Raw genomic sequence first — 12,339 nt, forward strand, 5'->3', positions numbered from 1 at the left:
CGTCGTTTATGAATATCGGTGGGGGAGGGGGAATTCTTTGATTATGGAGATTGTTTACCTTTTCGGTTGTAATCATGGAGTCTTCCGTGGACTCCAGTATTGAGAATCCATTGTAGGTGGTCACTTGGCTGGCTGATGGTTTGGTTTGATTCTTGTTTACGTTTGTCTTGGTCGGTTCGAGCTTCCGTTTTTTCGTGTGCTGGTCGTTTACCAGGATGGATGTGTTGCCCTCTTGCCACGGGGGAGGAGAAATGGCGGTGTGATAATTTAGCTCCGGGGAGCCTGTTGGAAATGATAGAGCCATCATCGAGCTAGTTAATTCAGTGTGAAAGAACTAGTCGAGAGGCTGTTAACCCCTGGCTAGGTTAGTTGGATTCGCTTTCGACAGATGGGCGTCACGTGGAGTTTTGTGAACTTCACAGGGCACTGGGCACACGTCTGCACGTCTCGGCACTCAGCAGCAACTGGATGGTCACTGCTGCTTTGTGGACTTTGCCGGGCACTGGACACACGTCTGCACGCCTCGGCACTCACGAACGAACTAAGGATCCAGTTTTTCTGAAAAGAAAAATATGCAACAGGCAAGTGACAGCCCCGCTCTTGCCGTATTGTTGTAGGTGTGTATCTACTGGGAGTGCACCTTAGTAAAGGGTGCTTGATGATGTTAGGCACCCAGGGGCCCGAGGAAACTCGCGCACTGGCTACTGATCCCCCGCCCGTGGAGGTTTTAGCCGGTACGAATCCGGCACTACCTTATGCTCCACCACTTTGCATGGGTATTAAGGTGTCTATGAAGATTTCCTCCACGAAAAAAAAAAAAAAAAAAAATTTTTTTTGTGACATGAGAGGAGAAACTTATATTTTATTGACTCGCGGCATTTCAGTCAATATCACACGATGATGTTATTATTATTATTATATTATATTATTATATAGTTATTATTATATTAAAAATGTTTTGTGAATAAACGCTAAAAAAGGTACACATCATAGAGTTGTTTATCGAAATCATTACAAGGTCACGTAGTATCTAAACACCCGACGCAACACTTAAAACTCGTTTGTCGAAAAATAGCAGCATTGCTGTGAATGATATTATCATAGTCGTGTGTGCTATGTGTATCAACACAAGCGCTGGACGCGTATATCACTATGTGAGTGGTGTAGACAGGCGATCAATGTTACCTATCGAATTCGGATTTAAGACTCAGACTGCGAATTTCAGACGCAACCGCGTAAGGCGCTTTTCTTTAATCGATTTAATATAATCACCTTTTCGTAACAGCCTATACCTACAATTACAACTAAGCATACATGTGCATACATAATACATAGATGATAGCACTAGATAATGAAAAAAAATAATAAATAAATAGATAAAAATGTATTAACGAATTAAATGCTTCAGATAGAACATTTTAATTTTATAAAAGAAGCGAAATAAGACATTTCTATCTAGAAATGACTTAAAATCATATTATTGAGATATATATAACTTTATTTGTTACGCCGCGCAACACATCTGCATTCCATCCCGCGCGGCGTGACAGCCAACGGTCTACGTGCCGTCCTTCGAACCCTCCACAGGCCTAAGGACCCACCATAAAGTCGAAACTCTAACTGCATTGTTCGCACACATGGTTTACGTCAATCTGTTTGCCAGAAAGGACTTTCTAATTCCAGAAGTGTTTTCAGCTGGTTTTTTAGAAGGGTCCTTGGGTTTATTATGTGCTCTTAAGAATTACGAAGAAAGCGGAGATATACCTAACGAAATATCTGAGTTTCCCTGTAAACAATGTCTCCTAGGACCCAAGTTGGTAGGAGGTTTCTTCCTCCTCTCTTCCTTCCTAACATTGGTCCCAACCAATCGACATCGCGGATTATTTCCCTCACTTTACTAACTAAAAATGTAAAGAACGAATCCGCGTTCTTCGTTCAAAGGGGCACACCCATACCAAGCTTTCCTCCGTATTCACATTAGAATAAGCTTCAGAGTTTGATCGTCTCTCACGGTGCCTAGAGTTCCTGCATTTCCTACAACTCTCACCGTTCCTGTATCTTTCTGAGTTCCTTCATCATTCATCAAGGTGCCTACACGGCCTAGAGTCTTCTAAGGCTCTCGCTTATCCAGAACTCCGACAGTTCCTATAACTCGCAAGGGCCTAAAGCGCCTAAAGCTCTCCTTCTCTCATCCAAGACTAACCCTTCTCTCGTTATCTGTATCTTAATCAACGGCGTTAACTACTTTGTGTGATTGTATAAAGTGTTGGAAATATACATTATTATAACTCTGACTCCCAGTGTTATACCGCATTAACCACCCCGATTATCCTAACCGAAATACGGGGATCGAACTATTCGTGGTGTCGATTATTCTAATCGTAACGGGAATTTACGACTCCCGTTGACGCGTATTCTAACGACCGCGTCTCCCCGCGATAGTACGAAGAAACATTATTTGCTAGACTAAGTTGGACTTGTATGCGAATATCAGTGTGTGGAAGTATGTGTGGGCGTGGCGTCTCGAAAACAAAGGAATGTATACTGTCCAGTTAACAATCTGTTATGGGAGAAAGTGCTGAGACGCGTGCAAATGTGTATCGATGAATATCTTTGGAATCGTTTATCGAATAAATATATAACTATTCTAATATAAATTCAAAGTGTATATTTAGTGTTCCTATACTATTATTTCGGCTATTAAGATCCAATATTCTCAACACAGATTTAACTAATATTTTTAAATATACGTACAATTTATACACAAAAATTGTTAAGAAATTAGTGGTTTCAACATATGTACGTGGTATTACAATAAAACGTCCTATCGATATTTAAAGGTACTTACGAGTAATAGAACATTATAAATTGGCATCTTAAAAACAATTAGAGTAAATAAAGTTTAAAAGGTAAAAAATATGGAGAATTTCGAATGTTTCAACCAGTGGCCAAAAATAGCAAATATTCCCAAAATTCTAACGAGAGAAGTTATTTGAAAAAAAAGTTACCTCTCCTTGGCAATAAAGAAACCTACTAAATTATAAAAGATGTTTTGAAAAAATTAAGCGATTAAAAAATATTAATTTTTGAGTGTTCTAATTACGAATAATCATTACAAATGATAGACTTTCGGTTTCGGAGGGTAACACGCGGACAGATAGCGCTGTGGAAAAAGTGACATATGAAGGGAAAAAGGAGAAGGAAACACAAAGTGACACGAAGAAGGGAAAATAAAGGGTGAGCATACAAGGAGAAAGTGAAAGAAAAGCGAAAAGAAGACAGGAACGAGAGAGAGATAGAAATAAGAAAAACTAGAAGAGAAGAGGTTAGGAAGATACAAGCGCCTCAAACGGAGTAATGTAGGGAAACGACAGATGGCGACAAATATCGAAGACCAAGGAACAAGGGTAAAGCGGGAGATAAGGCAGATTTAAAAAAATACATTGGATAAATACAGCTTGTCAGAAAATGAGACACCAAAGAGGGAGAGAAGAATGGCGGTAATGATGGAAAAAATAGAGAAAATGATAAAGGAAATAAAAGGTATATTCGGAAAGCAAGTGGAGAAGAAGAAGAGGGAAATGGAACGGAAAGGGAAAAGAAGGGAAAGAGAGAGAGAGAGAGAGAGAGAGAGCCAGAGAGAAAGAAGGAGAAAGGGAAAAGAAAGAACTATTGAGCTCATCGTAGAAATCGGATGGGATCTCTCGCCGCCGGCGATCCTGGTGGCATTGTTGGGGTGTGGGAGAGAGAGTGGAGGGCCGTGACCTCCTTCTGTGAGCAGGTTATGCTTCAAAAAAGGCTGCGATGAGGGTGAGGGAGCGGAACTCCGATACCGTGAGGATCGGCCGGCGAGAGCGCGGCAGAGGCGGTGGACGCGTTTAGGCGCGCTAGACCCGCTGCGCCCCCCGGTGAGGTTCGAACTTAAGCGCTGGTAGCTCAGCGCCTCGGAGCCGCCAAGTAGTCCGGTAGGGGAACCAGACTGCTTCGGCGACGAGGCGCGGTGTGACGTGATTGCAAACCGCTCCATTAAGGGATGTATTTTGTACGCGGGTTAGGGGGGAGTGTCGCTCACACCGGTTCCCGGGCCTCTCTCGATCGCAGCCGGGACGGTCATCGTGGAAGTTTTAGTCGGTTGGATTCCGGCACTACCATGCCGCTTCCCCCAGAAACGGCCTGATGTCCGTGCGGATTTCCTCCGCGTTAAAGAAAAAGTTAATACTTACAAATTTCAATTGAGAGAGACTGACAGAGTGAAAGTGTAAACGTTTTTTATTGAAAAATTTGTAACTCTTGTTAATACTTATAAAAATTTTACTAACTTGATTTCGATCGGAAGAAATCTGGTAACTCGTAATTAATACTTATAAATTTCGATTGAAACAACTATTTGACAGACAAACTATTTGATAGACAAACTGCCAGAGGGACGGCGTAAACACTTCTATTGAAAAATGTTAACTCGATGGTAACTAGATAGTAACTTTTGTTAATACTTATAAATTTTGATAGAGACAAACTGGCAAAGTAACGGTGACACTTCGATTGACTAGATGGTAAGTCATTGTCCTATGTCATTATGCTTATTTATATTATGAGTAATTGTCATGTGATATGTAGCTCCCGTGGGAATCGCAATGCTGCTGTCCAATTTTCCCATGTTCCAATTTTCCCGGTCGTACGTGACAGAATGTTGTAGTATCGGGAAAATTTAAGTATAAATTTTTCCTCATACTATTTATAATTTGTAATTTATTTACAATAAATTAGTTATACAGATATTAATGAGACAGAAAACGATGATTGTTTAATTTGAAACTGAATGTAACAATCTTACTCTTATTCGACCACTCTCGCAACTGAACAACGCCAACTCAATCTTTCAGCTACGCTAGTAACTCACGCAACTCCACAACGCTAACCACTCAATCTCTCAACAACGCTAATACCACTCGCAACACGACAACGCTAACAACTCTATTCTTCGACTCCCCGATTAACTCTCACCTCTCGACTCACTCTCACTTCTCGATCAACCGCTCAACGCTTCTCCATCAACCGCTCAACGCTTCTCGATCAACCACCCAACGCTTCTCGATCAACAAATCTTTAAATTCAAATCATCCCCCTCCATTAGCGTTATTTTTTCCTCTTTCTAATCCCATCCTGTTAACGCTCCGCAAGAACTATGTGACTTTAGTCACATAGGCTTTTTTCCCTATGTAAACTAACGACCGAAGGACAGACGACATTGTTTTGATCAATCTCTAATCAGGCTTTTTCCTCACGATACTACAATGTGGATATCGTAATCTCTTATCTTCTGTTGAAATTTCGTCTGCGATGTGTCTTGAACCTTCCATGTTGGTAATGAGGTGTCTCAGATATGCGTATTCTTGCTGAAGTTCCGTCTGTGATGCGTTTGGAATCTTCCCTACTGACACTAGTGGGGACGCTCAAGACACCTCTGGTATGTATATTATTTACCGAATGTTTCAAATAAAATATTTCTGGAACCTTCCATGCTGACGCTAGTAGGAACGTTCAAGATACCGCTGGTATGTGTCCTTGATCTCTTAGTTTTCTACTGACACTGCGTGAGAAGACGTCACCTGATTGTGGAATCGCGGTGCGGCGGTCGCACGTGCATAGCACGTGCACGCCAGTGGCTATCTCATTGCTGCGTTGGCTTTTGATCGTGTAGCACGTGTTGCTTCGCGCTCCTCAATAAAGTCTTCCTCCTCTGAGTACTTGTGTGTGTATTTGTTTATTATTTTCGTGGGTGGTATGAAGTGAATAATAAGTTTTGCGTACATTCGTTTTTATAGGCGTTCCGGTTTTTTTTTGAATTATGAACATGCAGACGTTTATGTGTTTGGCATCTGATTTAGTTGTAGAAGTATGTAATTTTAATTCTCAATTTGTCCCTTGCTCGTTTTTTGATTGATATGTATTTCTCTCCTGACATTTTCTGTGTTTTTCTAGCACAAAGACAGGAAGAGGAAGAGAAAGAAGAAATCTTGGAGATATGTAAATGGTTCGAGACGACGCGGTCGACGTGGGGGTGTGAAGTGTCGTGAACTAGAACGTAGGAAGATGTTAAAGCAGCAATTCTCCACCCAAGTTGATACAGTGTCCCCTTCATTGCCGTTGTGTCCTGATGATTCTTTGTTTTTTGACTTGACACAATTAAATTATAGATTGATTTTGAATTTATTTAATTTTTAAAATAAAAATATTTAATTATAATTTAAAAAAAATGAAATTTATTTAAAATATTAAAATTTTAAATAATTAATATATTTTTATATACAAATTTAGAAAACTTGTTAATAGAATAAAAATTTATTTATATTTAACTTATTATATAAATGTTGATAAATTTTTTAAAATAATTATAAATTTTGAAAAATATTTTTTAGATTATAATTTATTTAAAAATATTTATTTATTTCAGTTTGTAAATATGATTTTATATAAAAATTTGAAAAATTTATCGATAGGGCATGAGCCTATTAGCTTAAACTTAGCTTATTATATAAATGTTAATTTAAATATTTTTAATAATTTAAAATTTTTAAAAATATAATTTTTATAGCTTATTAAAGATATGTTAATTATTTTTTTATTTAATAATAAAATTTTAAAAATTATTAAAAGTATATAAATTTATTAATATAAATATTTATTAAAAATAAAAAATTTTAAAAATATGTTCTTATTGTTTATAAGTTATTTAAAGAATTAGATTAATTTTATTTTAACTTTAGTTTAATTTTAAATAAAAAATTTATAAATTTATTATAGAATATAAATATATTTATTTAAATTTAATTTATTATATTTATATAAATATTATTATTTAAGTTAAAAATGTTATATATAATTTAATTAAATATTAAAATTAAATTAAAATTTAAATTATTAATAAAATATTATTAAATTTTGTAATTTCCATTTTTTTTTAAATTATATAATATAATTATTTATATAAATATTACTGTTTATATAAAATATCATTATTTAATAATTTTTAGATATATAATTATTTTATAAAATATATTGGGAAATATAAATATATAATTATTTATGTATTTATAAAATATATTATATATTTATATATATAATATAATATAATATTTTATAATATTTTATAAAAATATTTAATATTTAAAAACAAATTACTTTTATAGAGAATATAATATCTTTTATAAATAATATTTTTATAAAAAATATACTTTTTAAAAAATGAAATATTAAAAAAAAAAATATAACATTTTTTTACAAAAATATAACATTTTTTTACAAAAATTTAACATTTTTGTAAAAAATTTAATATTTTTGTAAAAAATGCAGTATTTAAAAAAAAAAAATGCATTATTTTTGGAAAAAATGAATTATTTTGCATATAAGTATATATCAATATATAATTATTAATTATAAATATAAATAAATCATAACTTTAATATAAATATTTATATTATATAAAAATTTATATATAAATATTGTATTTTCGAGCTATCGCGGGGAGACGCGGTCGTTAGAATACGCGCCAACGGGAGTCGTAAATTCCCGTTACGATTAGAATGATCGACACCACGAATAGTTCGATCCCCGTATTTCGATTAAGATAATAGGGGTGATTCAGGTATGATAACACTGTGGCTCACAGAGTTAAAATTTATATTTCCAACACTTAGTATACACGATTGAATAGATATAAACACTTAATAACTTAGAACGGTATGAGACTTAATGTTAGAAGTTAGGCGTTAGATCTTTGACTGTGGTAGGAAACTTTGAGAGATATAGGAACGGTGAGAGTTATAGGGAATGCAGGAACTCTAGTCACCGTGAGAGACGATGGAAAACTCTGAAGCTTATTCTAATGTGAATAAGGAGGAAAGCTTGGTATGGGTGTGCCCTTTGAACGAAGAACGCGGATTCGTTGCTTACATTTTTAGTTAGTAGAGTGAGGGCAATAATCCGCGATGTCGATTGGTTGGGACCAATGTTAGGAAGGAAGAGAGGAGGAAGAAACCTCCTACCAACTTGGGTCCTAGGCGACATTGTTTACAGGGAAACTCAGATTTTTCGTTAGGTATATCTCCGCTTTCTTCGTAATTCTTAAGAGCACATAATTCTAAAAACCGGCCGAAAATACTTCTGGAATTAGAAAGTCTCTTCTGGCAAACAGATGTGCTTAGACCATGTGTGCGAACAATGCAGCTAGAATTGCAACTTTATAGTGGGTCCTTGGGCCTATGGAGTGTTAGAAGGACGGCAGGTAGACCGGTGGTTGGCAAGCCGCGCGGGATGGCGTGCAGATGTGTTGCGCGACAGAACAAATATATATATTTTAAAATTTAAACAAAATAAATATGTAACATAATTATTTATATAAATATTATTGTTTATATAAAATATCATTATTTAATAATCTTTAGATATATAATTATTTTATAAAATATATTGGGAAACATAAATATATAATTATTTATGTATTTATAAAATATGTTATATATATATATATGTCGGGTTGGCGTTACGATTAGAGTTAGGGTTAAGGGCGTAAACGAATCCCTATTGACACTAGACGTGATCACTATGCAATAGAGGAGATATTTACTAGTGCAAACATGACCCTGTTGGAATTGGACAAGTAATTGCGATAAATTGATACTCGAGAAGCTAATGACAATGATCCTAGGCTCAATAACGAATCCACGGTCAACGGGATGACGAACTCTACTCTTCTTTAGCGTCTAAGTTGTACTCAATGTTAATGCATGGGGCAATCACTACGTATCCGAGAGTTACTTGAATCGTCGTCGAGATCGTACCGGAGAGTAACTCTCCGTCTCGACGATGCCGTCGAGGAAAACTATAATGGGTGTGTCTAAGGGTACGAGGTCATCGGATTCGTGGAGAAAAGCCTTCGTTCGGAAAGTGAGGGAAATTGACGTTACTGTTAATTGGTCAATTTCCATGTTGGTGGTTAGGGAAGGGTGCCAGCCGCCCTTAAGAGAAAAAAAATAGATTTCTCCAAGTCCCCGTAGTCGGAACAAAGACTATTTGTCGGTCTGAAGGACTTTCGTCAAATAAATCTTAAGATTTGTAGCGGGCCTTCGAGCTAGCTGAACATGTGGTGTGAAGATGCGTCAACATCTGGCAATTGTCTTACTCGAAGAATAGAGTCTGCGTGTGGCGGGCCACGGGATAGAAACTATTGAAGTATTTACTGCCACGTGTCGCTACGGCTATTTCTTTTAAGGAGAGGTATAGAGTTACTCTGTGCCTTTGTTAGATAAAACGTTCATCCCTTTGACCGCGGCTACGTTCGGCGACTGATTGTCGCCTCGAGCCCAAGCTCATGATCATAAATCTCGAATAGTCGGAGCGGCATTTGTTTAATCTAAGTTACAACGTTACGGTATTCCCGCGAATCCAAGGAGAGGTTCCGGTGTTTTTCCATCTCCGACACGGCCATTCTGACTATCACACGTCCTCGGGTGCAACTATAAGATTGAGTCTTTCTAACATTAGGTTCGGTACAATTAGCATGTCTACAATTTAACTTAATGTCTAAATAAGCTGAGGGTCCAGTGTAACAACAAAATTTTGTTCGGAGTTTTGACAACAAAAGGAATAGAAGAGAACATTAATTAGTAACGTTGTAATTAGTATTGGAAGTGCTAGTTGCATCCTGTGGGTTATCAGTCGGGTCATAACGGCGAAATGGACCAGTCTCGATTTCGCACCCCAATGGATCTCGTTTTTCTAGATCGCACGACCGCACCGAACTTCGTAACACTATAGCTCATGGTGCGCGTGAACACATCACTTGCCCCTTAGTCGAGCTTCATAACACTATAGCTCATGGTGCGCGTGAACACATCACTTGCCCCTTTACCAAGCTTCATAACTCTATAGCTCATGGTGCGCGTGAACACATCACTTGCCCCTTTACCAAGCTTCATAACTCTATAGCTCATGGTGCGCGTGAACACATCACTTGCCCCTTTACCGAGCTTCATAACGTACTCCGTAAGGTGCTACGGTCTTTGTGCTAAGGATCTTCCGAGATCGAGGTGCTCATGTCGTCGTGGTCACTGTTATTGCCGTCACTACCGACGTCCAACTCAGCGGGAACGCGACTGTCCGGCATTTTTCTTAATCTGTCGTGACTGTCTTTATACGATCGTTTGCCGTCTAGCGTTTTTAAAATATATCTATCTCCTTCCAAAATCTCGGTTATTACGAATGGACCCTTGAATTTTGGCTCTAGCTTGGTTTGGTTTCTTTTCTCGTTTTTGCGTGGTACGAAATCGCCGAGGTTAAACCTAACCACTTTAGCTTTGTTTCTATCAAATCTTTCTTTGTTGTACTGGGCTTTACTTTCTATGTTCTGTACGGCCTGCTGCCTTACATCGGAGATATCGACTTCTTTTTCTTCGATATTGTCGGGTAGCAATAGGTCATACGGTCTCGCCGATCTACCGATTAGTAGTTGTAAAGGGCTCGAATTGGTCACGCGGTTGACGGTGCAATTCAACGCTAGCTGCATTTCCCCAATCGCGTCTTGCCACGGCCGCCCGGTCGTTTCTACTGTCGTGAACGTATTTTCAATGTACGTATAACACGCTCTACCTGTCTATTGGCTCTATCATCGGTCGCTATCGAGTGAACTTTAATTCGTTTGCTTTCGCAGAATTCTCGAAATTCATTACCCTTAGGACATCTTTCCTGATCTGCTACTATCCGGCAGGGACTTCCGAATAAAATATAGCGGGTTTAAGCGCTTTAATGGTGTTACGGAAATCTATCTTACGAGTACGATGCAGGTATACGAATTTAGTGAACACATCGATCAAAACAATGACGTACTCCTTTGAATCGTTTTTACCACTCAACTTGCCTGTTATGTCCATGTGGACCGTATGCCAGGGTATGCTGGTCTTAGGTATAGGATGTAGTTCGGCTTGTATCTTACCTGAACTAGCTTTCGAAACTTGACAAGCATGACAGTTCTCAATGAATCGGCGAATGTACTTCGCCATCCCTTCGAACCAGTAATACCTGTACAGTCTCTCGAGCGTTTTCTCCCAACCTAAGTGCATAATTGACTGGTGCACATGGTTAATAACAGACTATCTAAAACCTCTTAGGACTATAGGTAAACAGAGAGTCCTGCCTTTTCTTTGTATCCTACGGTAAAGAGTACCGGACCGTAATTCGTATGTATTCGCGATGTCTTCCGCGAGCTCATCGTTTTGCAATTTCTTGACGATTCGCAAGGTTTGAGAATCACGACGTTGTTCGGCTAATAGCTAGTATTCCGATATTTCGGCCAGATTGATTTCTTTCTCCGCAATTTTATCAATTTTACGGTGGTCTAAATCTACGGGGTTTCGCGAGAAGAAATCTACGTGGGCTGTCCGTTTACTTTCCAGATACATAATGTCAAAAACAAAAGTCTGCAAGTAGGCCCATCACCGATGGTCCCTGTCATTTAAATGTACTTTATTACTCGACGCTTTCGACGAGTCGCAATCCGTGACGACAAGAAATTCCCGTCCATGTAGATAGTGACGGAAACGCTCGACTGCGTTTACGACTGCTAACGTCTCTAGTTCGTAGGAATTATACCTAGATTCTGCGAGGGTAGTTCTTTTGCTGTAATACTCTATTGCTTTGCCTTTACCTTCGACTTGATGCGTCAAAATCGCCCCGTAACTCTCCGACCTAGCGTCAGTATGTAGTTCTATCGGGTAATTGGGGTCGAATATCATTAACACCGGCGCGTTGGTCAGAGCGGAAACTGCCTGTTGTCTTATTTTCTCGTGCCTATCTGTCCAAGTTATATTTCTGTTATTTGAGATGAGCGCATACAGGGGTTTCATTACCTGTGAGAATTTAGGGATGAACTTTCGGAAGTACGAAGCTAAGCCTATGAACTGCCTGGACTGTGTGACGGCTGATGGCACAGGTAAAGAGCTTAAGGTGTGTATTTTACCCGGGTTCGGACGAACTTCTTCGTTATGAATTACATATCTCAAATAGAGCACCGATGTCTTTAGAAAGGAACAGTTCGCAATGTTAACAGAGAATCCTGCTTTTACGAGGGTATCCAATACGGTGTTCAACCTTCCCAAAGCTTGATCTATCGAGTCGGCAATAATTAGAACGTTATCGAAATAAATAACAACGTACGAATGAGCGAGGTCGCCCAGGGCCTTGCGAATGGCCCTCCGAAAAACGGACGGCGCAATTTTTTCAGTTCAAACGGCATCGTTATCCACTCACATTGTCCGTCGGGAGTAACGAACGCTGTATACTCCG

General features: G+C 38.3%; 1 long non-coding RNA gene across 1 annotated transcript; it reads left to right on the top strand.

Annotated features, from left to right (window-relative positions):
- Positions 1 to 5,495: 5,495 nt before the first annotated feature.
- Positions 5,496 to 6,203, top strand: LOC125386879. Its single transcript, XR_007227413.1, has 3 exons — positions 5,496 to 5,752; positions 5,826 to 5,896; positions 5,983 to 6,203. It is a non-coding gene; the product is annotated as an uncharacterized LOC125386879 (long non-coding RNA).
- The last annotated feature ends 6,136 nt before the right edge of the window (positions 6,204 to 12,339 follow it).

The sequence above is a fragment of the Bombus terrestris genome, chromosome 18, assembly GCF_910591885.1.
Source record: "Bombus terrestris chromosome 18, iyBomTerr1.2, whole genome shotgun sequence".
Classification (NCBI taxonomy): domain Eukaryota; kingdom Metazoa; phylum Arthropoda; class Insecta; order Hymenoptera; family Apidae; genus Bombus; species Bombus terrestris.